General features: G+C 35.7%; 1 pseudogene; it reads right to left on the reverse strand.

The window, feature by feature from the left end:
- Positions 1 to 492: 492 nt before the first annotated feature.
- The window catches only part of LOC123256841, a 91,063-nt pseudogene continuing 64,017 nt past the window's right edge, over positions 493 to 27,538 (reverse strand).

The raw sequence follows: 27,538 nt of genomic DNA on the forward strand, positions 1-27,538 counted from the left end.
ACAGGTCATACCTGTAATTCTCCCAACCCCCCTTTCCTTCATTATACTGTAAGCATTTTGAGGGCAGAAGAAAAGGGAAATTTTCTGAAGAGAGTAGTAGGGAAACCCAAAGAACTTTCTAACTCACTTAGATTAGATGTCCAGAAGACATAAGAAAAAGAATGGACAAGAGAATGAAAAAGAAAAAGATAGACATGCTCTCTATGACTTTTCTGAAGTTGCTGATCAGAGTAGATGGGATGATGATGGCTAACAGCAGAGCAAAGACAGAGTTTATCAATTTATTTTTTTGTAATTTAGTTTTTATTTCATAAGTATAAACTTAACTCTGTTGCCTGGCTGGACCTGTGGAAGGAAAGGGAAATGAAGTCCAAAAAGAATTGTATCAAGTGAGAGTACAAAGAATACAGGGTATGAAGACAGATGGAACTCAAGGATGCTATTTCCAGCTTCAGAGGAATGGTTTGGTGGTTAAGACAAAAAAAAATCTTATTAGATTTGTCCACAGTCAGCAATGGTGATCTTCTTGCTGGTCATGTCATCCTAAGAACCAGAACAATCTATGGCTTCCACAATGTCCACACCTTCTTTTACTTGGCCAAAGATGACATGCTTGACATCCGACCAATTATGAACCACTTGTGTTGGGTACAGCATTTGCCACGGACAAGATGCTGGGACTAGTATGCTTCAGAATGAAGTTCTCATCAGTGAATTTCTCCCCATGGATGGACTTGCTACTAGTTCCATTATGGTGTGTGAAGTCATGACCATGGTGCATAGACCCAAGAATGATTCTATGAAAATAGGATTCCTTGTAACCAAATTCCTTCTCTCCAGTGCTCAGAGCACAGACCTTTTCTGCTCTTTGGAAGCCTTTCTACAAAGAACTCAAAAGTAACCTGGCCCTGGGGCTCCTCATTGATGGCAATATCGAAGTACATGTTGTGGTTAGCTATGGCCACAGATAACTAAATTAGGTGGGATGGTGGAGGCAGAGGTGCCAGGGATTGCTATCCAGCTGATTGAATGAAATGAGGACTCTTGGTGCAAAACAGAGTTTCCGAATTCTTGGTTAGTATTTTCTTTGTCAAACAGAAGAGTCAAGACAAAAGAAGATAAGGGGAAGCTGATATCTAACATGAGTATGGAGCTGGGTGCTGCATTGAATAGATTGTTGGATCTGGAGTTAAGAAAACCTTATTTCAAATCTGACCTTATACATTTGTTATCTATGTGACCTTGGGCAAGTCACTTAACTTTGTTTACCTCAGTTTTCTCATCTGTAAATGAACTTGAGAAGGAAATTGCAAATCACTCCAGTGTCTTTACCAAGAAAATCTCTAAAAAGGGTCATGAGGAGTTGGTCACAACTGAAAATCACTAAAGAACAACATAAGTAAGTAGAATGAGAAATCACCTTGCTGCCCTGGATGAGTCCAGGGAGGTTAGGCACCAGTTTTTTATGTTTCCATTTTTGACATTTTTACTCCTTAGTATAGTGCCAAGCACATAGTAGGTACTTGATTAAAGCTTGTGGACTGATGGACACCATCTCATACTGAAAGAACTGGTTCATACTGTTACTGAGTCAGTCAGTGATATTTAAAAGTTTGTAGATAATGGGAGGGGTACCAGAAAGCTTTTATTGTTGAGTTATTTTTTTTTAATTTTAAACCCTTAACTTCTGTGTATTGACTTATAGGTGGAAGAGTGGTAAGGGTGGGCAATGGGGGTCAAGTGACTTGCCCAGGGTCACACAGCTGGGAAGTGTCTGAGGCCGGATTTGAACCTAGGACCTCCTGTCTCTAGGCCTGGCTCTGTTGAGTTAAGTGGAATCATCTTCCTGAATCCAGGTCCAAAGCTTTAACCTCTGTGCTACCTGGTTGTTCCTAGAGAACTAGAGAAAAGCAAAATACTGCCAAATTTTTTTTTTGCCCTTAATTGAAAAGAAAAAGAAAATTATAGAATCTGCAAATTATAGTCCAGTGAATTTGACTTTGATTTCTGGGAAAATTCTAGAATGTATAATTAAAGAGATGATTAATGAACACCTAGAAAAGGAAGTAATGATCACAAAGAACCAGCATAATTTCAACAAGAACAAGTCAGACCAGATTAATCTTAATTACCTTTTTTGACAGGGAAACTAAACTCAATGATCAGAGGAATGTTGTAGCTTCATTTCAATCTAGATTTTTGTCAAACATTTGATCAAATCTCTTGTTCTATTCATGTGGAATAGATAGTAAGGTTTGGGTTAGATAGCAGTGTAGATAAATGGATTTGGGACTGCTTGAATGACCCAAGCTAAGGGATACTCATGAATCTTTTGATGCCAGTTTGGAAGAAAGTCTCTAGTAGAGGGCCCCAGGAATCTGTTATCAAAGACTTGAAAAAAAGACATAATTGGCATTTCATTTTTTTTTCTCCTTCCAATAAAATTCTTTTGATCTTTTGTTTTACAGGGCCTAGATTTCCCACTTGGAGGAATGGGGAGGTGATAATTCTTTTTGTATTTTTCCTTATCAGACTTCATTTGGACAATTGTTTTCTCTTTGGGGCAGAGGATAATGGCAACCAGAATATAGAAGGGCCTCCTTTCAGGGTCCTATAATTATAGCTAGCATTTATATAGTGTATTAAGGTTTACATATTTGTTTACAAATATGAACTGATTTTGAAAAAATAATAATATGATAAAATAACATTTAATCCTTATAATGACCCTCATATAAGCTTGTTGTATTTCAGTTGTTTCAGTCATGTATGATGCTTTGTGACCCCATTTGGAGTTTTCTTGGCTAAGATATTTGAACTCAGGTCTTTCTGACACTGCCTGGCATTCTATCTACTGTGCCTTTTATTTAAAGTAGGTGCTGTTTTTTTTCCCCATCTTGTGGGGAGGAAACTGAGGTTGAGATGAGTCACATGGCTTGCCAAGGAACTAGTCTAAGGCAAGATTTGAACTCACATCTTCCTGACTCCTAGTTCAATACTTTACCATCTATGCCATGTGGCTTTCCTTTACTGATGACCACCTTTAGGAATCTTAGATTAATATTGAGTTCACGTTTCAATAGAAACTAATAATTACATAGCACTTTACTATGTGTTCTTTCCATCAATCCTCAAAAGGCTATGATCCTCATTTTACTGATAAAGAAACTGAGGTTGAGAGATAAAGTGACTTCCCAAGGAATACTGAGACCATCTCCATCACACTCTCCACAATGCCACTTACTGGTCTATTCAAGAATATTGAGAGAAATAGAATAAGATGCTATTTAAAAGGAATAGGGGTACAGCCTTATGCTTGAATTGAAAAAATTCAACTCCTCCAGGACAAGAAGGGGAAGGTATTATTAGAGAGGAGTTGGTTTAAGCAAAGATCTCAGAGTTTTGATAGGTTGAAAAGTCATTGGGGGAAATAGCAGGGAGAGACACTAATATATGCAGAGGAGAGTGGGCTCCATGATGAAGGGCATCTACTCAAGGGTTGAGATTCCACATAAGAACAAGGATTTGCCCATTCAGGCACTAAGAAATAGTTGTTGAATGAATCATTAAATAATGATGAGTCTGTGGGTTCTGATGAGGCTATTAATGTAATAGAGTTAATGTTATGTGAGATGAACTTCTAAGCAGTTTAGAAAGGTTTTCTAGGGTGTTGAGATTTTAATAACTCATCCAATAAACAATAGAGGATGAATTGAATCAGGAATGAGAGGATCTGGTTTCGAATCCTAGCTCACTTTCAATTCAAGTCAACCAACTTTTATTTGAGCACCTGCAATGTGTTAGATATTGTGATAGGAGGTGGGGATAAAGAGATAAAAATGAAACAGCCCCTACCCTTGAAGAACTGAAAATCTACTTAGGAAACAAGATATATTGAGATTAAGTATATACAAAATGTGTATAGAATAAATGAAAATGATTTTTCTTTTGGAATCAGTAGAACTAATCACTAATTGGGCTCCCACAAGAATGGCTCTCTGAGATGTCTTTGAAGAATGCCAAGAGTTGTATTAATTAATCACTTATAAGATAGAATTATAGGGGGGCTGCCAGTGGAACCCCAAGAAGGAGGATTGGTTGGAGAATAAAAGCATTTATTAGGTATCTATTGTGTTTTAGGTACCATGATAGGAGCTGGTAGTGGATGGACATCAAAGAAATAGACCATGACTTCAAGGAGCTTATGTGATAATGAGGGAGTCAGGACATTTGTTTGTACACATATAGAGTACATATGCAGGTATAAAGAGTAGATAAAAGGTTATCACGGGGGTGCTTAGAGTGGAGGAAGACACTAGTAGTTGGAAGAAACAGAATTGGCAACCGAAACAAGATGGCAGTACTTGAGCTGAGTCGTGAAGTGAATTTGGGATTCCAAATTGTGGCGGTGATAAGGAGGGACAGAATTCCAGTCACAGGAGACAGATTGGGCAAAAGTAGAGATATTGGAAATGGAATGTTGTGCTTCTTAAGCATTAAGAATGCCATTTTAATTGGACCTTAGAGTTCAGAGAAGGGAGTGATATGCAATAAAGATGGAAGGGCACAATAGGGCTAGCCAGGTTGTAAAGAATATTGGATGCCATGCAGAGGAATATTTTTATCTCATTCAAGAGGCAATAGGGGCAACTGGAATTTACTGAGTGGAAAAATGACAGAATCAGACCTTTGCTTTAGAAAAAGTACTTGGGAGATTGTGGAAAAGATAGATTGGAGAAGAGAGAGACTTGAGACAAGTTAGGAGCCTATAAGTCATTCAGGTGAAACAGGATGAGGGTCTGAACTAGGGTGGCACCTGTGTGAATAGAGAAAAGGCCACATGGGCATGTACATATGAGATGTTGAGATTGTAATCACAATTATTTGAAAATCAGTTGGATATGTGGATTTAGGGACAGTGCTGAATAAAGAAGGTCTTTGAAACTGTCAACCTGGCTGACTGGAATGCTGGAGGTTCTACTCAACATAAAAGAAAGAGGAAATTTTGGAAGAAGGGAGGTTTTGTGGGGAAAGATAATGAATTATGTTTTAGACATATAATGAGTTTAAGATGACTGCTGGGAACCTGATTCAAAATGTCCAGTGCACAATTGTTGCTATGTGAACTGGATCCCAAGAATTATTTAGATTCATAAAGCTCTCAGAATTCAGATTTGAGCTTCGATCTTCCTGAGTTCAGTTTTTAAAACTAACATTGTGCCTAAACAAGATAAAACGGGCCAGCTTTCCAGACTTCAAATGGAAGATTTGGGCTTTCCAACATTCTGGAAAATAAATGCATCCAAATACTTCACTGCAGTATTTCTCTAAAGGGCAATAAATTAATAAATAATCTCAATTAAAGCTGGCCCTTGAATCACTGGCGGCATTTTCTTTTGCTGACTCTGTACCTTTCATAGCCCACACCTGGATAAGAGAGACAGCAAAAAGAAAATCAGGTCACACAAAGACAAATCTTTGTGGTAAATTTAAATTAAGTGTGATGCTGCTGGTCTTCTTTCTCTGAAGAAAAAGAGCTAGAATTTTCGTTTCAGAAAATCATTTTATCTGTCTTATACTTCAGGAGCACCAACTACATAAGCAAATTTGGGCTGGAAAAAAGTTTATATTTTTGGTTTTAACTTTAATAGTTTTAAACTGAACCAAGATATTTAGGACACCCTACATCTATCTATCTATCTATCTATCTATCTATCTATCTATCTATCTATCTATCTATCTATCTATTATCTATCTATCTATCTATCATCTGTCTGTCTGTCTATCTATCTATTATCTATCTATCTATCTATCTATCTATCTATCTATCTATCTATCTATCTATCTATCTATCTATTATCTATCTATCCATCTATCTATCATCTATCTGTCTATCCATCTATCTATCTATTATCTATCTATCTATCTATTATCTATCTATCTATCATCTGTCTGTCTGTCTGTCTATCCATCATCTATCTATCTATCTATCTATCTATCTATCTATCTAACCATCTCTCCACATCCACATATAATATATACATATATTCATACACATAAACACACGTGTGTACATATATGTGTGTATATGCATACATATGTGCAATCATATAGATATGTATACTAACAGATGTGCTTATACAGGTGCAGTGGATAGTATGTTGGGCCTGGAGTCAAGATTTCAAATCCAGCCTCAGATACTAGCTATGTGACCCTGGGTAAAACATGTAACCTATGCCTGCCTCAGTTTCCTCTTCTTTGAAATAGGACTGATAATAGCATCTACACTACAGGGTAGCTGTGAGATAATATTTGTAAAGTGCTTTGCAAATTTTAGAATGCTAGCTATTAGGTATTCTGTATACAAATTATTTATATTTAGCTATAATCTTTCTCTCTGCTCCCCCTCCCCCATATTTATGTTGGACCAGAGATAGTCATTTAGAAATATCTATATCTTAAAAAAATTGTTGAATGGTGCAATATTTTCCCGATTAGTCACCTGTCATCCTCCTCCTCTTTCTCCTCCTCCTCCTCCTCCTCCTCCTTTTTCTCTTCCTCCTCTTTCTCCTTCTCTTTCTCCTTTTCCACCTCCTTCTCTTCCTCCTCCTCCTCTTTCTCCTCCTCTTTCTCCTCTTCCACCTCTTTCTCTTTCTCCTCCTCCTCCTCTTCTTCCTCCTTTTAACTTCTGGTTTAGAACTGATACTAAATATCAATCCCAAGACAAAAGAACAGAGCCATAATGGCTCTAGGTAGTTGGGATTAAGTGGCTTACCTAGGATCACCTAGCCAGGATGGTTCCCTATCTTCTTATCCACTTTAGAGCATAATACTTTGTACATATTAAGTGCTTAACAAAGCCTTGCTTATTTACTTACATATCAATTAATTAGTAATTAGACTAATTAATAAAACACAGTTTAATTCCCTGTCATCTCCTGGTTGAAAAAAACCTTCTATTTCCCCACTGTCCCATGGAAGGAGTCCCAAAGCTATAGCTTAGCAGTCAAGTTGCTCCTTTATTTGGACTTAAAATATTTCCAGGATTTTTGTTTTTGTTTTGCTCTTCTCAGACATATTTTCTGTTCTCCCACCTTTCTAACTTGATTCATGCAGTCTCCAGTACCTCCCAACCACTTCCTACCTGCAAGAAAAGCAATCTATTTTTTTCAGAATCACTTCAAATGCCATTAAGTCTTCATTGATCAGCCAGAAATTATCTTTTTTTGCCTCCATTCTTCTCTTAATGATTTTCAAATATAAGTCATGGTATATATCATATAGCATATCTTATATGATAGTCTTTTCCCTTCTTCATTGTAAATTCCATGACAATAGCAATGGTGTCTTAGTTATTCCTCTTTTCTGTGTTTTATAGTCCAGTCATACCAGTCTTCTTTCTTTTCTTCATCCATGGCATTCTGTTTCCTCTCTCTTCATTAGTTTAGTATTTACGTCTTTACTGGGAAAGTTCTCCTTTTTCACCTTGATCTCCTGGAATCTATGACTTTCTTTAAGATTCAGTTCAAATGTCACCTTGGACAGGAGGTCTGCCTTTCCCAGTCTCTCTCAGTTGCTACCCAACTTCCTCTAAGGCTACCTTATATATGCTCTGAGTCTTGAGTCTACCTACCTGTATATATGATGTCTCTCCCATTGGAATATATACTTCTTGAGGGTAGGGACTATATTTTCTTTCTATTTATGTCCCCAGTTCTCATTATGGTACTTGGTATGTAATAAGAGCTTAATAAATGAGTTGATTGACTATTGATTTCATGAGAAAGATCAAAGGCTCATAGACTACCCAGAAGCCTCGTTTATGGCTATATGTCAAGAACTCTTCCAGATGAGACACTGGATGAAATAAGCAAATAACTTCACAGAAAACAGATTTGATTAAATTCTGACAGAAAGACTTGTCAAAATTATCATTAAATGGAAAGACTAAAATATGCAAACAACGCTGAGGTTTGAATTTGGTGAACACAAAAGTTTGGTATGAATAGTTATGGGAAGTCAGAAGAGAGATGAAGGAAATAGAAAAACCTTTCTGGAAGATATAGATTTTGAATTGGCTATCTGAAAGAAGCCTGAACTTTCTCCATAATTGGCTTGATCTTGAATATCTCCAGTGATTTGGAACTCACTGCTTTACAAAGAAGTGCATATACTTACTACCTGTATGACCTTGGGCAAGTCACTTAGTTTCATTGGTCTTCAGGTTTCTCATTTGTAATATGACGAGTTGAATTAGATATCCTTTGAAGTCCCTTTTGTATCTAACTCTATGATCTTATATTTATGATTCTATAACCTCAATTATATAAATTTCTTTCCTAAAATGTAGTATCCAAAACTGCATACGCTACTTGAGATGTATCCAGAAAACATAGCAAGACTACTCCCTCCCAGATTTTAGCTGTTAAGCTTTTCCTATTATAGCATAATATCACATTAGCTTTTATCAGTAACCATAAGGAAAAATGCTCTAGATCATTAGTAATTAGAGAAATGCAAATTAAAATGACTCAGAGGTGCCACCTCTTACTCATCAGATTGACTAAAATAACTGAAAAAGGAAATTAGAAATGTCAGAGGGGATGTGGAAAATAGGCCCACTTATGCACTATTGGTAGAGTTGTGAACTAGTCCAATCGTTCTTGAAAACAATTTGGAACTATACCGAAAGGGGTTATAAAACGGTGTATATGCACTGTGCATGTCCTTTGATCCAGTGTTACTCTTGTTAGGTCTGCACTCCAAAATGATCAAAGAGGGAAAGAATCCATATGTATAAAAATATATAGCATCTCTAATAGGTGGCAAAAATGGAAATGGAAGGGGTGACCATTAATTTGGGAATGACTGATCAAATTATGGTATATGAATGCTATGTTTTATTATTTTGCTAAAAAAATGATAAAGGGAATGGCTTTAGAAAAGACTTATATGAACCGATGCAAAGTGAAGTGAGCAGAACCAGGGGAATGATTTACACATTAATAGCAACATTGTTAAGATAATCGACTTTGAAAGACTTAGTAATTAGGATTGAAACAATCTCCAACCATAATTCCAAAGGACTCATTGTGAAATATGCTGTTCACCTCCACATAGAGAACTGGTAGACTTAAAAGTATAGACCAAAGCATATTTTCTTCTTTCTTTCTTCTAAAAAATTTAGAACATAGCTAATGAGGAAATTTGTTTTGCATGGCATATTTTGCATATTTATAATGAGTTCTATTTTTCTTGCCTTCCCAAAGGGAAGGGGATGAAAAAGTGGGAGGGAGCGAATGTGGAACCAAAAATAAAATCGAATTTAAAAAAATTGATAATGATTTCAATAAAAAAAAATCACATAAGCCTTTAGGATGGTGATATATCCTCCTCCTCCTCCTCTTCTTCTTCATTATCATTCACATAGAGTTTTCAATCCATTAAGAACTGAAGTCATTCTTTCTAGCCATGATCATATAACAACATTGAGCTTTCTATATATACAAAAGTAAATTTATCTAGTTTGCCCCCTCTCTTTGGCCGATTGCTCTAAGTTTCTTATTTTCAATGACTCCCAGGACAGACCATGAAAAATTCAGGAAGTTTTGCATTTTTGAACTCCGGCTTGTCTGTCTTGTGATCCTTTGTAAATGTCATGATGTGAGGAGTGGTGGTGAACTTTAAAAGCTCCCCAAGTCTCCCCCTTTCCCCTAAAAGAACAAAAATAATCAGAAATCTCAGGATAGTTCAAGTTTCCTCTTCAGCTCCATATTTGAGATTTCACCTTATTATGCATTTTGTTGGTGGAATTATTTATTTTTGGTGGGGGCGCCATGCAATCTGGTGGCAGCTGGTACCTGAAGAATGAAAACTCAACTCTGCCCCTATGCTTATTCAAAAAAGAAAAAGAAAGGCCTTTCAATAAAATAAATGAATGTGCTGATTTTGACCTTTTTAAACTCCATGACAAAAATCCAGATAGAGGCAAGAAATCTCATTTCATCTAGCAGCTCACATATTAATTTATAAAGCAAAATACTGAGATTAATTCTCATTCAAATCTGTACTCACCTAAGGTCTTTAAAAAGGAAATTCCATTAACAATTCCCTTTCATTTTTTGCTTTCAATATTTTCTGTATTCAAAAGCTTTTGTGCCTTCACCCAGTTCTGGTACCTTCTGTACTAGTCTAGAGTTCATCTTTGACTATTCGGGAAATTTTCAAAGCTCTTCCTTTTTAAACACACAATGCATGGAGTCTCACAGAGTCATTGTTGGAAATCCTTCCCCACAACACTGAGAACATGCTCGAGATAATACCGAGAAGCCTAAAGATATTTTTTTTTAAAGGGGGTTTTAGACTCACCGGCAGGGAGTATATGAAAAATCACTGCCCAGAGTAAATCTCTCACTCTGGATTTGGGAGCGTTGAGATCTGTGTACTCACGTTGTCACAGCATTCTTCAGCAAGAACAATGTTTGCTGCCGCCTAGGACTGCTTGACAGTAATCCTTCAAAAAGGAGTCATATGCCTCCCAGACAATCATTTTCTAATAAATCCCTCACTTTCAGGGCTCTTTTAAAAAGGAATGAAAGGGGAAAAGAAAGGCCACCATGAATCTTGAGCAACTTGTGACAACTAGTTTGTATTCCGTGACAATAACTCAAAACATGCTGGAGGGCCTCGCTTTTCTGTAGCTGCCTAAAGACAAAGTCTGAGGCAGTGGAGATAGCCAAGGCAAAACCTTCTAGACTATTGAGGCAGAACCTGTTATTTTCTAACTAATGTAAAATATATTTAACTCATTTCTCCCCTATAAACCTGAATAATTAATAATAAAAACCTGAATAATAATAAATTAATAATAATGATGGCGAAGACTTTTATGTACAGATCCTCATAGCAGGTTTTAGGTTCAGTGGGCTTTGGCTCACTTTCTACCTCTGAGGTGTGATGATGGCCAAGTCACCGAATGTTTTTAAAATGGCTCAGTGATCTCATCTGTAAAACGAAGTGGTTGAACTAGATGGTCTTTAAGTTCTCAATCTCTGATTCTATATTCTTTACCACTTAAATTCCCTGAGTCTCAGTTTCTTTCTATGTAATTTAGGAGGTTGGAATAGATGGTCTTTGTGGTCTGTTACAGATCCATATTTATTTGAAGGGCTGTGAATAGAGCATTGGATCTGGAATCAGAAAGTCCTTCAGTGTCTGGTCTCAGAAACTTACTAACTGAGACCTTGGGCAGGTCACTTAAACTCTGTCTGCCTCAGTTTTCTCACCTACAAAATGAAGTTAATAAAAGAACCTAGAGATATTTGTAAATATTCTATAGGGCTATAAATATTATATATTATACATAATATATTTATACATATTTATACATTTATACATTATTTATTTATACAATTTTTGTATAAATTTATACAATGTAATTTATACAATTATACAAATAAATATATTTATATGATATTTATACATAATATATTATGTATTTATATATAAGTATTATATAACATTAAAAACCTTAAAGTGCCATAGAAATGCTAGTTATTATTGTGGTGATAATGATGTACTATGGGTAGTATCATTCCCATTTTTACCAGATGAAATAAATGAGCATCAGAGAGATCACAGGATAACACATTTGTAGAGCCATAAAGAATCTTAGAGGCCATCTAGTCCAACACAAATTCAGAGTATTCATTGGAAGGTCAAATGCCAAAGCTGTGGCTTAAATCAAACACACAATCAGAAGATAGGACTCATTGGAAAAGATCCTGATGCTGGGAAAGATTGAAAGTAAAAAGAAAAGGGGGGTAGTAGAGAATGAGATAGAGAGAGAGTTTCATGAAAACAGTGACTATGAACTTGGACAGACTTTTAGAGTCAATAGAGATAGAAAAGCCTGACATGGTATGGTCCTCAGGGTCACAAAGAGTCTGATGTGACTAAATGACTGAACAACAATTCAACACTCTCATTGCACAGAAGAAGAAACAGGTTCAGTTCAAAAGAAACAAGGATTAAGTGAGTTGCCCATAGTCACACAGTCAAAAAGTATCAGAGAGAACCTGTCTCTTCTGTCTCCCAAGTCCAGCAATCTTCCCACTATTCCATATTGCCTAAATTTTTCATTCATTTATTTACCAACAAAATGGTTGGCTGTTTTGTTTAATATATATAAAGCACTAATGGGTAGAAATACTATGGAGACCCACTTTAGCTCAATATAAGGAAGGATGCCCTGACAGGTAGAATGGCCCCTTAATGGTATAGATTCCTTTTATAAGGCAGTGAGTTTCAGATCATTAGAGGTATTTGGATATCTGTGACAGCTTCCTTTTGCCTTCTGCTTTCATTTGTGGTGAGGACATTTTTTCTTACAACATGTCCACTCATTGATCAGTGGATAGCAATTTCATGTTTACATCATCAATTGTTAAATGAATGTAAGATGGGCATTTCACAGGTGTAGAGAATATCCTTTATCAATGCATTGTTGTGACCTTATGAGTTGCCTAGAATAACAAGAGGTTACGTGACTTGCCCAGATGTGCCAGAGGTGGGACTTGAAGCCAGGTCTTACTGACTCCAGGATCATCTGTCTTTCAGTCACATCACTGTTTATAGTTTAAAAATAATTCTCAGGAGAAATGCAAATTAAAACAACTCTGAGGTACTACGTCACATCTAGAAGACTGGCCAATATAGTAGCAAAAGAAAGTAATAAATGTTGGAGGGGATGTGGCAAAATTGGGACACGAATACACTGCTGGTGGAGTTGTGAATTGGCCCAACCCTTCTGGAGGGCAATTTGGAACTATGCTCAAAAGGCTTTAAAAGACTGCCTGCCTTTTGATCCAGCCATACCACTGCTGGGGTTGTACCCCATAGAGATAGTAAGGAAAAATACTTGTACAAAAATATTTATAGCTGCGCCTTTTGTGGTGGCAAAAAAATTGGAAAATGAGGGGATGCCCTTCGATTGGGGAATGGCTGAACAAATTGTGGTATATGCTGGTGATGGAATACTATTGTGCTCAAAGGAATAATGAACTGGAGGAATTCCATGTGAACTGGAAAGACCTCTAGGAAGTGATGCAGAGTGAAAGGAGCAGAACCAGAACATTGTATACAGAGATGGATGCACTGTGTGGCACAATAGAATGTTATGGACTTCTCTACTAGCAGCAATGCAATGATCCAGGACAATTCTGAGGGGCTTATGAGAAAGAGCGCTATCCACATCCAGAGAAAGAACTGTGGGGGCAGAAACACAGAAGAAAAACAACTGCTTAATCACATGGTTTTACGGGATATGATTGGGGATGTAGACTCTAAACAATCACTCTATTGCAAATATTAATAATATGGAAATAAGTTTTGAACAAAGATATATGTAAAATCCAGTGGAATTGCTCATTGGTTCTGGGAGGGGGGAGGGATGAGGGGAGAGAAAGAACATGAATCATGTAACCATGGAAAAATATTCTAAATTAATTAAATTTAAAAAAAGAAATATAGAATTGATAGGAAAAAATAAATTATACTTATTTGAGAAAATCTCATGGGAAGTAGTACATTAGCTGAATAAAACTTAGTCAAGAGTTCTTTACCCGAGATTATACATATACATATATGTGTGCTTATATATATATATATATATGTATCATATATGTATGTTGATTAAGTGAATTTCAATATACATTGTTTCCTGTAAATAATAATTCTCAGTGTCCTTTGCCCACTGTTTCTTCACCTATATATAAAATAACACCTAATGTATTATTTTAAAGTACTCCACTATTGAGCTACTAAAATGGAACAATCTAGTTACTAGTGAAAATATCTGTTTTTCTTTTCTAGATTATAGTCTCTACAGAGGTCAAGATTGAATCTTATTCTTTGCATCACTTGCAGCACTGAATGCACAGTGCAGGGTTTAGAACAGCAAGTGGTTAATTGTGGGCATTGAGTGAACCACTCTAACTACATCTTGTGACTCATTTCTGGAGTTAGCTCAGTTCACTTTATATTTAATTATGGTCCAATTTCTGTCTTGTGAGAAAATTTTATTCAATTGCGGAAATTGGGAGAAAATCTCATGGCATTATTTGAACTTAGCCCTGCCTACTTGGGAAACTGGACCACCTCTATGTGTCGCTTAGAGATCCTTAACTGAAGACTTAGGTTATGCTGACCAGAAACATGGTAAGATCTGAAGACTGATGCAAGAAATTTTCTCATGATTATAATATCTCAAGCAACCCATGTATCTTATTTGAAAACTGTCCCCATATTGACTAATCAATTGTTGTTTCCATGTTCCTCTGATTGTTTACAGCCACTTAAGAGCAGTAGCACTTTTTTTTTCTAATTTCAGGTAATTGTCCCTGTTTACTCTTCCTCTCCCATATAGGAAAGGGACTAATCTTTCCTTCCTAAATATCAGATTATCTATTTTTGATTCCTGGTTAATTGCTTTCTTTTTAGTTAGTTGTCTTATTTGATTAATTTTTAAATGTATCAAAATGTGTTTCCTCCTATATTTTGGGACAGTGCTAAAGCTGAGGGAGTCTGGTCTTGGTCTGTTGAGCAATTGACATTCATTGCTTAATAAATATGCTCATAAGTTTTAACCTTTATTTCTTTGGTTATTTCACCTTTCGCTTGCCACAACAGCAAGAGTTCAAGAAATATTAGCTCAAAAGTAGCAAGATATGAAATAAACTCACATAAATCATCAGTATTTCTAGATAACACTAACAAAGCCATGCAAAAAGAGATAGTAAGAGATAACCCAGTTAAGATAACCATAGATACAATAAAATATGTGGGAGCATAACCACCAAAACAAACTGAAAATACAGGAACATAATTATAAAATACTTTTTAAACAACTGAAGTTAGATTTGGAGAAATATTAATTGTTCATGCATGGGCAGAACTAATATAATGAATAATCTATTTATTCAATTCCACCCCAAATAAATTATCAAAATTTTATCTAATTGAAATAGAAAAAATAACAACAAAATTGATTTAGAAGAACAAAATAATATAAATGAAAGAGGTTTAGAAGTATCAGATTTTAATTTATATTATAAAGTAGTAATTATCAAAACTGTCCTGTCCTACTTAAGAAACAGAAAAGTGGATCAGTAGAACAAAACAGTCATGCAACAACAGTAGTAAAAGATTATAGTAACCTTGTGTTTTATAAAAGTAAAGATTCAAGTTTTTAAGATAAGAATTCACTATTTGATAAAAATTGTTGGGAAAACTGGAAAGTAGGCTGGCAGAAACTAGGTATAGACCTATATATTATACCAGTGATGGGCAAACTTTTTAAAGAGGGGGCCAAAGGAAAGGAAATGCTCATCTGTCAGTCTATTTCTAAGACAACTCTTTTGAGGTTTCATTGTATTGTATCCTACTCATTGTACTCATCAAATTAGGATAATGTCCCAAGATAGAACATTTCAGGGGGCTGGCTGTAGTTTGTCCATCACTGTATTATATCATTTACCTAGATGAGAACAAAATGAACACATGACCTAGATATAAAGGGAGATATCAAAGCAAATTAGAAGAACAAGGAACATTAAAATGTTTTTGTACAAATAAAAACGAATGTAGTCACAATTATAAGAAAAGCAAAAAATTCAGGAAAAATTTTTATAGGCAATTAATAAAGGTCTCATATCTCAAATATATAGAGGATTTTGTCAAATGTATAATAATATGAACCATTTCCAAATAGATAAATGGTCAAAAGATATGAATGGACAGTTTTGGGATGAATAAATCAAAGCTATGTATGGCTATGTGAAATAATGCTCTAAATCATTATTGATTAGAGAAATGCAAATCAAAACAATTTTGAGATAGCATCTCACACTTATCAGATTGAGTAAAATTATAAAAGGACAAAATGACAAATGTTAGAGGGGATGTGGAAAAATGAGGACACTAATACATTGTTGGTGGAACTGATCCAATCATTTTAGAGAGCAATTTAGAATTATGCTCACAGAGTTATACAGAACTATGCATATCCTTTGACCCCAAAATACCACTATTAGGTCTGTTTCTTAAGATGATTAGGGAAAAAGGAAAAGAAACTATATGTTTTAAAATATTTATAGTAACTCTCTTTGTGCTGGCAAAGAACTGGAAACTGAAAAGATGCCCATCAATTGAGGAACGACTGAACAAGTTTTGGCATATGGTTGTGATTGAATTCTACTGTACTGTAAGAAATGACAAGCAGGTTAATTTAAAAAAATGGAAGGACCTACATGAAATTATGAAGGGTAAAATGAGCAGAACCAAGAGAACATTATATACAGCAATGGAAATATTATTTGAAGAATAACTTGTATATGTCTACTTTCAGAGAAAGAACTGATAAATACAAATGAACAAAGCAGTTTTATATATGTATTTATTTATTTTTTGTCAAATGATGCATTCTTTAGTGCAGAGAGGGGAGGGAGGGAGAGAAATGCTTGGAACTTTAATGTAACAAACAAACATATAAATACATTTAAAAAAGAAAGGAAATACTAGCTGAAAAATTTAATATTCTCCTAATGCTTTTTATGACTCAAAGACTATGAGTAACTATGGACTATGTCAGGTATGTTAGCATTACAGTAACTAACATTTCAGGAGGAGAAGCACAAGTCTACCATGAACTCAAATACACCAACCCACTACCTTCTGAGGAAGCACATTCCATTTTATTCATTTATTTATAAACATTTGTTTTCTGTCTTAGAATTAATCCTATGTATCAGTTCCAAGGCAGAAAGACAAGTAAAAGTCGGTCAATTGGGGTCAAATGATTTGCCCAGGGTCACACAGTTAGAAAGTATCTAAGGCCATATTTGAGCCTGGATTTCCTCTCTCCAGGTTTGGTGCTCTATCCACTGTGCCACCAAGATATCCCCTGGTTGTACTTTAAGGCAGCTGTAATTATTGAGAAGTTTTCCCTGATATTGACTATAAAACCTATCTCTATGACAGATTGCACATACTTTTTAAAAAAGTACATGTTGTTTCCATCATTAGATTATAAGCTCCTTGAGTCCAAGGGTTGTTTCATTTTAGTATTTGTATTCTTAGAGCTTTGAGTAATGCTTTCTATATAGTAATAATAATTAATAATAATATCTAGCATTTATATAGCATGTTAAGATTTGTAAAGCACTTTACAAATATCACCTCACTCCTCACAATCAGTTAAACAATAAATATTCATTAGTCATCTACTATGTGACAGACACTGCACTAAATGCTGAAAATACAAAAAAAATAAGCAAAAGACTGTTCCTTTCCCTCAAGGAGTTTATAGTCTAATGGGGGAGAAAACAAATAAATATATACAAACAAGCTACACACAAGAAAAAATAGGAAATAATTATCAGAAGGAAGGTACTAGAATTAGGAGAGACTGGAAAAGGTTTTCTAGAGATGGTGAGGACTTAAAGGAAACAGGAAGAGATGCAGAAAGGAGACTTTCCAGGCATGAAAGTCAGAAAATGCTCAGAGATAAGAAATAGAGTGTTTAATTCATGGAACATCCAGGAAGCAAGTGTCACTTCATGGAAGAGAATGTGCCAGGGAGTGAGAGGGGGCTAGGCTGTGAAGGGCTTTGAATATCATGCAGAGCCTTTTATATTTGCTCCTGGAGGCAACAGGGAGCTATTGGAGTTTACTGAATGGAAGGATGACATGGTCAGATTTGTCCTTAGGAAAATCATTTTTGGCTGGATGGAAGATAGATTGACTAACCAACGGGCTCTTTCAATAATCCAGGCATGAGATGATAAGGATTCACACTAGAGAGGTAGCAGTCAGAGGAGAGAAGGGGGCATATTGGAAAGGTCAAATCAATAGAACTTCACAACAGTTTGGATATAGGGGTGAGAGACTGTGAGGAACTCAGTATGACTCTCACTTGTAAGTTTAAGAGACTGGAGGATGGTGTTGTCCTCTACAGGAATAAAAAATGTAGGAGGAGGGAAGTTGAGGGGAAAAGATGATAAGTTTGATTTTACTCCTGTTGAGTTTCAGATTTCTACTGGACATTCAGACTAAGATGTTTGAAAGAGTTGGAGATGCAAGACTGGAGGTCAGCAGATAGTAGGATAGTTAGATTTGTAAATAGTTGTCATAGAGATCATAATTTAAATCCATGGGAAATGATTAGATTATTATATGATATAGTATAGAGGAAGAAGAGAAGAGGGCTCAAGATGAACCTTGGGGAATACCTCTGATTAGCTGGTATTATCTGGATAAGGATCCCACAAAAATGAAATAGGAGTAGTCAGATAGGTAGGAGAAAAGCCAGGCAATGGTTTACTGAAAACCTAGAGAGAAAGGAGTATAAAGGAAGACAAAGTGATCAACAGTGTTAAAGGCTGAAGAAAGTTCAACAAGAAAAGGTCATTGGGTTTGGTGACTAAGAGATCATAAGAAACTTTAGAGAGAACATTTTCATTGGAATGATAGTCAGAAACTAGATTGTAAGAGGTTAAGAGAATAAGAGGGGAGAAAGTAGAGGCACCTACTGTGGAAGGTTTTTCTTTTTAAAAAAATTTATTCTTATTGTCATGCAAAATACACTCACATTGCTCATTGTTAAAGCATGCTCATACATAACCCAAACTCCAAAATAAAACCATAAATACAATGATGTTAAAGGTGATTCCAACAGTTCTTTCTCTGGAGGTGGATAACCTTCTCTGTCATAAGTCTTTCAGGATTTTCCCAGATCATTGCATTGCTGATAGTATACAAGTTTTCACAGATAATGATCATTCAATATTGCTGCTACTGTGTACAATGTTCTTCCAATTCTATTAATTTTGCTCTGCATCAGTTCCTGCAGATCTCTTGTGGAAGGATTTTCCAGGATTTTAGCCAGAAATGGCTTAAGTGATATAGAATGATAATTAGCAGGGATGGAAGGATCAAGTGGTGCTTTTTTTTTTATTTCAGGATGGGAGAAACATAGGCATTGTCACCAGTAGAGAATGATTCGGTAGATAAGGAGAAATTGAAAGTAAATGATACAATGGGGATGACAGAAGGGGCAATTTATTGTAAGAGATGGGATGGAATGTTATCAGTTCAATAAGTAGAGGGGTTAGCTTTGATAAACTCATTCTATGATTCAGTGGTGAACAAGGAGAGAGGGTAGAGGGTACATGAGTGATAGTGGATGAAGGAGTGGGAAGAAGAGGGAGCTCATGGCAAATGGTCTTTTTTTTTTCTCTAAAATATGAGGTAAGATTCTCGGTTGAGAGAACAGGGGCGTGGAGAGCCATGAGGGGTTTAGAAGAGCCACTGTACAAAGTAGGATAGTGAGTTGATAAAGAAGGGATAGAAAGATTGCCTGTGAGCGGTGAGGGCCCTAACCCTGTGAGGTAGGTATTATTATTTCCTTTATTTTACAAATGAAAAAAAAAAAACAAAGCAAAGCCACTTGCTCAGGGGTCACACAGCTATCAAATATTTGAAGCTAGATTTGTTCTTAAGTTTTCCTGACTCCAAGTCCAGTGCTTTATCCACTGTGTCAGCCCCTGACTAGTAAGCCTTTAGTAAATGCTTGTTGATTAACTGACTGATGGTATAATAGATAGAATTCTGGACTTAAAGTCCTACAATCAGCAAATTTCGGATTTGGAAGGGACCTCAGCCACTATCTTGTTTAATACATACTGCTATATGTCCAATTTATTATGCTGGATATTAAGTTGAGATTTGGAGAGAGGTAGTGACTTTACTTGCCTAGATTCACATAATAAGAGGCATAAAAGGAGCACCAGTCCTTGCTTGGAGAACTCCAAGTCATGGAATAACTCTATCCAGTGCTCTATACGTTTTATTCTTTTCATTGAACCACTGTGACAACACATGCTACCAAGGTTCTTTTAGCCCTATTTCTAGAAGACAGATCCAGTGCCTCTAAAATTCTGCTATTTAGTCAGGTCAGTGAGGTTTTCCAGATGGGCCAAGTTATATCTCTACTTAGACCTGAGAGATATAAGATCTATGAGATATATGAGCTGTAAACAGCTGTACAACCTTAGAGAATTCAGTTCCCTGAAGCTCACTGTGCCTTTCCTTGCTCAGTGTTACAATGACTTTTGAGGCCCTCTGCCAATAGAACATTCTATTATAATGATGCTTCTGATATTTCTAGGAAGGCAAAAAAAACCTGCCATTTTTAGGTGTAGCAATGAAAATATTACATGGTTCTGTCCATTTCTAAGCCATGGAACTCTTTTTACCTTAACCAAAGATAAAGCAGAGGCACTATTCTGCAGATGGGTCATTGTTTTAAAGCAATTTCTACTCAATGGCCTCCCACGCTCAACAGGATTTAAGCTCAGAGTATATAGCAAGCACACTGCTTTCTACAGTCCATTGTCCAGCTCATTGCAATTTCAATGATTAGATAATTCAGGTTGAGTTCAAGTTCACTTCAGTACAGCCTGAATTAATTATCTCCACTGGAAAGTGAAGGCAGGCCTGCTGACAACCTGAGTGTAGAAAGAAACTACTTCAGAGCTTAGAAATAAAAGGAACAGTAGAGCAGTGATAAAAACTGGACTCTAGGAAATGACCAAACCAGAATGTGTAATTTCCTTTTACTTACTTGGTAAGTTTCCACTTAATACTGATTGGTATAGTCCTGGGTTTTTTTTTTTTCAACAACCCCACAAACTAGAATAATGAGAGAGTGCAATAAATAAATAAATAGCTTTATTTTTCACACATAAATAAAATAAATAAATGAATGAATGAATGAATGAATGAATAAATAAGTAGCTTTATTTTTCACACATATTACAAAATTACAGAATTTCAGCATTTGGAAGGGCCATGGCTAACATTCAATTCAATCAATATTAAAAAATAATCCCCTTCATGATAGACCCAACAAGTGGCCACTCAGTCTCTGATTGAAGGCCTCCATTGAAGGGGTGCTTACTCTCTAGGAAGCCCATTTCACTTTTGGACAGCTCTGATTTTTTTCTCATATCCATTTTCCATTTTGTACCCATTGCTCCTGGATCTGTCTTCTGGGGCCAAATAGAACAAGTCTAAGCCTTCTCATAGGATAGATCTGCAGAAACTTGAACACGGCTATTGGGTCCCTCCTGATGCTCCTCTTCTCTAGGTTAGACTTTACTAATTCGTTTAACCATTCTTCATATTGTACGGGTTCAAGGATGTTCATCATTTTGGATGCTCTCCTCTGGACACTCTCCAGCTAATCAAAGTTCTTAAAACATTATGATTTTTCATAATCTTACTATGGCAAAGTACCTTATTACTGGAAGCTAGGTGGTCTTCAATGTAGCTCAAGACTACATTGGTTTTTCTAGCTGACACATCATACTGTTAACTCATACTCAGCATACAGCATACAGAAAAACATTCATATATTTTTCAGACAAAAATGACTCTCTAATCATGTCTGCCCTTAATTTGCCCTTTTGAAACTGATTTTTTGAACCCAAGCATAAAACTTTACATTTATGCCCATTGAAATTCATAAAATTGAATTAAGCCCAATGTTTTGGCATATCTTTTATCTCTAGAAAAGAACACAAAATACCGATCATCCTGATACTTTATCCAAAAGACCAGGGAAAAGGGAATATGTTGCACAGTATAGTGATAAGAAGAATCTAAAGTCAGAGGATCTAGGTCCAAAGCCCACTCCTGCTCCATGCTAATTGTGTGCTTGAAGGTAAATTATCTGTTTTCTCTTTTCACTGGGGTTGTGTTCTGCATCAATGAATATAGTTCCTTCACTAATGAAATCGAAGGTATTTGAACTATTAGAGAAAGGAAGAATGGTGGATACTTTCTCCTTGATTCAGCCTAGTAAGTACCTTCAGGTTTTAGCTCAGGTATAATCTTTCCCACAAATATGTCCAAAATGTCATCTCCTCTTTTCAAAATTTCCCCAAAAGTTTTCTTTGACTTTTCCTTTTATATCCTTAACACTTGTCCTTGTATCATATTTATATATGGCATAATCTTCTCTCTCTTCAACTTAACCTCTTTGAGGGCAGGCATGTTTTATTTTTCATCTTTGAATACTTGGTATCTAGCAGAGTGCTAGGCACATAGTAAATGCTTAATAAATGTATATTGACTTGAAAATTTTGTTAATTACCAGGGATCAAAGAATGTAGAGGAATTCTTGAAATGATTTAAAGGAAAAATGTTCTCAATGTAAAAATATTCTCAATACATTTGCACAAGTGAATAAAACTATCATCTCACAGTGTGACATCCATGGAGAGTGAAAAATTGACTGCACCAGGAAGACTAAATTCCTAGGTGAGATTTAAGGATTAGGAACTATGCTTCTAATTGATTTCTTCTATTACTATGAAATTCAATCCTTCCTTCTCCCCAGCCCCCAATTTGTTTTTGTTTTGTTTTGCTTTTATAAAGCATGCTGAATTTATAGAATATAATAATGTGGCCATTATAAAAGTCTGTCAATGAGAATTTATTTTTATAGAAAACTGAAAAAAAGGCTTGGTACCAATTAATGCTATTTGGACAAATGATAGACAGATGGGGGAATGGAATTTTCTGTCTTTTTTTAAATAGCTCATTGAACCAGCAAGGGCTTTAGAGGTGCAGAAAATGTGTTTGCTACGTGTACTCAGCTCTTTCCCTTACAATAAAGTGGCTGCCCTGTTATCTGGCTAGTTTCACTGCCTGCTAGAAAATGTTTCCATCCTCCATTCGTCCTGTGCAATAATTAAAATACAATCCCACTGGGTGGATTACTGTGGAACTTTTCCTGATGTTTAATGAACTTGGTGAAGAACTTGGAGAAACACATTAATAAAGTCAGCTTGGATGGAAGAAATACAGATTTCCTCATTAAAAGTAGGTAATGCATATATTTCTCCCCAAATTTCTAGCATGAAACTAATTTGTGGAATAGAACTGGACCTGGTAAAGAGAAAAAAGTATGATGATGACAATTGTCATTCACCTAGCACTTTATGGATCATAGATTTAGAGGAGAAAGGGACTTCAGAGTTATTATAGTCCAATTTCCTTATTTTACAGATGAGGAAATGAAGAATCAATGAGATTAAGTGATTCACTCAGTATCAAAGAGGTAGTGAAAGTCAAAGGTGGAATTTGCACTCAGGTCTTTCTAATTCCAAGTTTAGTTTTCCATATAGTCTTCCATGTTGTCTTGATATGGTTTACAAAAATATTTCATACAATTATCTTTTAAAAAGCATACATAGCAACATTGACATTATTGTCTTCATTTTACAGATGAGCAAAATGAGGCCAAGAGAAATGATGGATTGGCCCAAATGTACACAGAGAATGATAGGCATGACTCAAACCTAGTTCTTATTTCAACTCTAGGCTTCTTTCTTCTTCCTCTCTCTTATTCCCATACTACATTGCTGGGAATGCATCTCTTATTCACATTTTGGAGTTTAGGCACAATTTTCAATTCTAAACCAAAGATATTTTCCTAGAATGCCAGAAGTAGCAAGAAGGCTTATGCAATTTGGATGTACTATGATATTTTTGGGGGGCTGTTTTAGCCTCAAATTTTCAGTTACTGGAAATTAGGAGGGTATTAATCAACTGGAGAGTGACTGAATAAATTATGCTATAGGAATACAATGGGATACTATTGTACTATAGGAAATGCTGAAGGGAATAGTTTCAGAGAAACCTTGAAAGACTTGTATGAACTGATGCAGAGTGAAGTGAGCAGTACTTATAATAACAATTTATATTATAACCATAACAATATAAAGACAAAGACTTTAAATAACATCCTAAAAAAGTATTATGAAAACTTAAGAATTGTGATCAATGCAGTGACCAACCACAATTCCAGAAGACTTGTAATAAGACAGGCTGCTCACCTCTTGACAGAGATAAGACAGACTCACAGAGTGTGTGTATAGCCACAGATACATATGCATTTATGCACATATGTATGTATGTACATGACTTAGCCAACCTGGAAATTTGTTTTCCTTGATTACAAATATTGTTTAGAATTGTTTTATTTTTTAATAGGAAGAGGAGAGAAGATGAATTTTTGCTAATTGAAAAAAAATTTAAATATACAAAATTTTATTTCCCATACTTTTTAAAAATCTTTAAGAAAATACAGAACACTGAAAATCACTTGAGACTAAATATGAATTTAAAATAAGTATGGGGCAGAACCAGGATCAATCATTAGTGCTAGATTTAGAGTGAAAGGATTTCGGTTCAAAATCTTTTACTACTTAACTTACCGTATGATCTTGAACAAACTGTTTAACTTCTTGGACCTCAATTTCTTTATCTGAAAAATTAGAGGGTTGCACTTGATAATCTCAAAGTTTCTTTCTAGCTTGACATCTATGATCCTATGATTTCACTATATACTTTTACCTTTCCTATCAAATACCCTTTAAAAGTTCTTAACAATATCACCTAAAATATCTTGACTCACCATCTTCAGAACAACTCATAGTATACCCTTTCTGAACTTAGGTCATGTTCAGAAACAGACAGGTAATCAATCACTGGCCCTTGCTTGGTAGGACTAAGGATCATCGATAGGTGATAAGTCACTGTAAAGAGACTTAAGGGAAGAAATGATACTTTTATTCCTATTATACTATTATTAATATGGTACTTTATACTATTTAAAATACTTTAAGCCGTGTTAATTCATTTGGTTCTCATAACAACTTTGTGAAGGTAACACTATTAATTACATTTTAGAGATGCAGAAATGGAAACCAAGAGGTTAAGGAAAGTCAATTCAATTTAGCATTCACTTGTTGAGTGTCTGCTCTGTGTAAGGCATTATTTTAAGCATGAAGGATCATAGGGGCATAGGCTAATAGATCTGGGAATAAATGGGGGAGGTCATCTAATAATCCTTTCTCTTTAAATATAAGGTAAATAAAACATGGTGCCCAACCTCAGGTTGTTTCTAAACTAGTTGGTCACTCCTATAGATAAGTAATGTCTGGAGCTCTTAGACATGACCCACGGGCCAATCAATCAGTCTTTTTCTCTCTCTATTTAAAACCCTCACCTTCTGTGTCAGAATCAATAGTATTGATTCCAAGGCAGAAGAGTGGTAAGGGCTAGGCAACTGGGGTTAAGTGACTTGCAGGAGGAAATAAAGCTATCGCTCTTTGCAGATGATATGATGGTATACCTAGAGAATCCACCAAAAAACCCTGATGAAAACAATGAACAACTCTAACAGAGTTGCCGGCATAAAATAAGTCCACATAAATCATCAGCATTTCTTTATATTACCAATAAAGCCCAAGAACAAGAGATAGAAAGAGAAATCCCATTTAAAATAATTGTAGACAACATAAAATGCCTAGTACTCTACCTGCCAAGACAAACACAGGAACTATACAATCACGACTACTTCACACAAATAAAGTCAGATCTAAGCAATTGGAAAAACATCAATTGCTTATAGGTAGACCAAACTAATATAATAAAAATGACAATTCTTCCTAAATTAATTTACTTATTCAGTGCCATACCAAACTACCGAAAAGTTATTTCAGAGAGCTAGAAAAAAATAATAATAAAATTAATCTGAAAGAACAAAAAATCTAGAATACCAAGAGAATTAGTGAAAAAAAAAATCGAAGGAAGCTGGTTTAACTGTACCAGATCTCAAACTATATAATAAAGTGGCAACTATCAAAACAACCTGGTACTAATACTTGGGAATCAATCTAACAAAACAAACACAGCTATTATACGAAAACAACTACAAAACACTTTCCGAACAAATAAAACTGGACCTCAACAATTGGAAAGCCATTAACTGTTCATGGGTAGGACGAGCTAACATAATAAAAATGAACATCCTACCCAAATTAATTTACCTTTTTAGTGCCATACATATCAAATTACCAAAAAACTTCTTTACTGAATTAGGAAAAACTATAACAAATTTCATTTGGAATAACAAAAGATCAAGAATATCAAAGGAAATAATGAAAAAAAAATGCGAAGGAAGGGGGCCTAGCAGTACCAGACATCAAACTATACTATAAAGCAGCAGTCATTAAATCAATATGGTACTGGCTAAGAGATAGAAGGATCAATGGAATAGACTCGGAGTTAATGATGTCAGCAAGACAGTGTATGATAAACCCAAAGAGCCCAACTTTTGGGACATGAATCCACTATTTGACAAAAACTGCTGGGAAATTTGGAAAACAATATGGGAGAGATTAGGTTTAGATCAACATCTCACACCCTACACCAAGATAAATTCAGAATGGGTGAATGACTTGAATATAAAGAGGGAAACTATAAATAAGTTAAGTGAACACAGAATAGTATACTTGTCAGATCTCTGGGAAAGGAAAGATTTTAAAACCAAGCAAGAGTTAGAGAAAATTACAAAATGTAAATTTAATGGTTTTGATTATATTAAGCTAAAAAGCTTTTGTACAAACAAAAATAATGTAGTCAAAATCAGAAGGGAAACAACAAATTGGGAAAAAATCTTTATAATGAAAAACTCTGACAGGGGTCTAATCACTCAAATATACAAGGAGTTAAAGCAATTGTATAAAAAATCAAGTCATTCCCCAATTGATAAATGGGCAAGAGACATGAATAGGCAATTTTCAGATAAAGAAATCAAAAGTATCAAAAAGCACATGAGAAAGTGTTCTAAATCTCTAATAATTAGAGAAATGCAAATCAAAACAACTCTGAGGTATCACCTCACACTTAGCAGATTGGCTAAAATGAAAGAAGGGGAGAATAATGAATGTTGGAGGGGATGTGGCAAAATCGGGACATTGATGCATTGCTGGTGGAGTTGTGAACTGATCCAGCCATTCTGGCTGGCAATTTGGAACTATGCCCAAAGGGCTATAAAAGACTTTCTGCCCTTTGATCCAGCCATACCATTGCTGGGTTTGTACCCCAAAGAGATCATAGATAAACAGACTTGTACGAAAATATTTATAGCAGCGCTTTTTGTAGTGGCAAAAAACTGGAAAATGAGGGGATGTCCTTCAATTGGGGAATGGCTGAACAAATTGTGGTATATGCGGGTGATGGAATACTATTGTGCTAAAAGGAATAATAAACTGGAGGAGTTCCAGGCGAAGTGGAGAGACCTCCAGGAACTGATGCAGAGTGAAAGGAGCAGAGCCAGAAGAACATTGTACACAGAGACTGATATACTATGGTAAAATCAAATGTAATGGGCTCCTGTACCAGCAGCACTGCAATGACACAAGACAGCTCTGAGGGATTTATGGTAAAGATGCTGCCCACATTCAGAGGAAGGACTGCAGGAGAGGAAACATATAAGATAAACAATTGCTTGAATGCATGGGCTGAGGCGGACATGAATGGGAAATAGACCCTGAACAAGGACACATGTTACAACCAGTGGAAATGTGCGATGGCCATGGGTGGGGGGAGAGCGGGGGGTGAAGGG

The sequence above is a fragment of the Gracilinanus agilis genome, chromosome 1, assembly GCF_016433145.1.
Source record: "Gracilinanus agilis isolate LMUSP501 chromosome 1, AgileGrace, whole genome shotgun sequence".
Lineage (NCBI taxonomy): Eukaryota > Metazoa > Chordata > Mammalia > Didelphimorphia > Didelphidae > Gracilinanus > Gracilinanus agilis.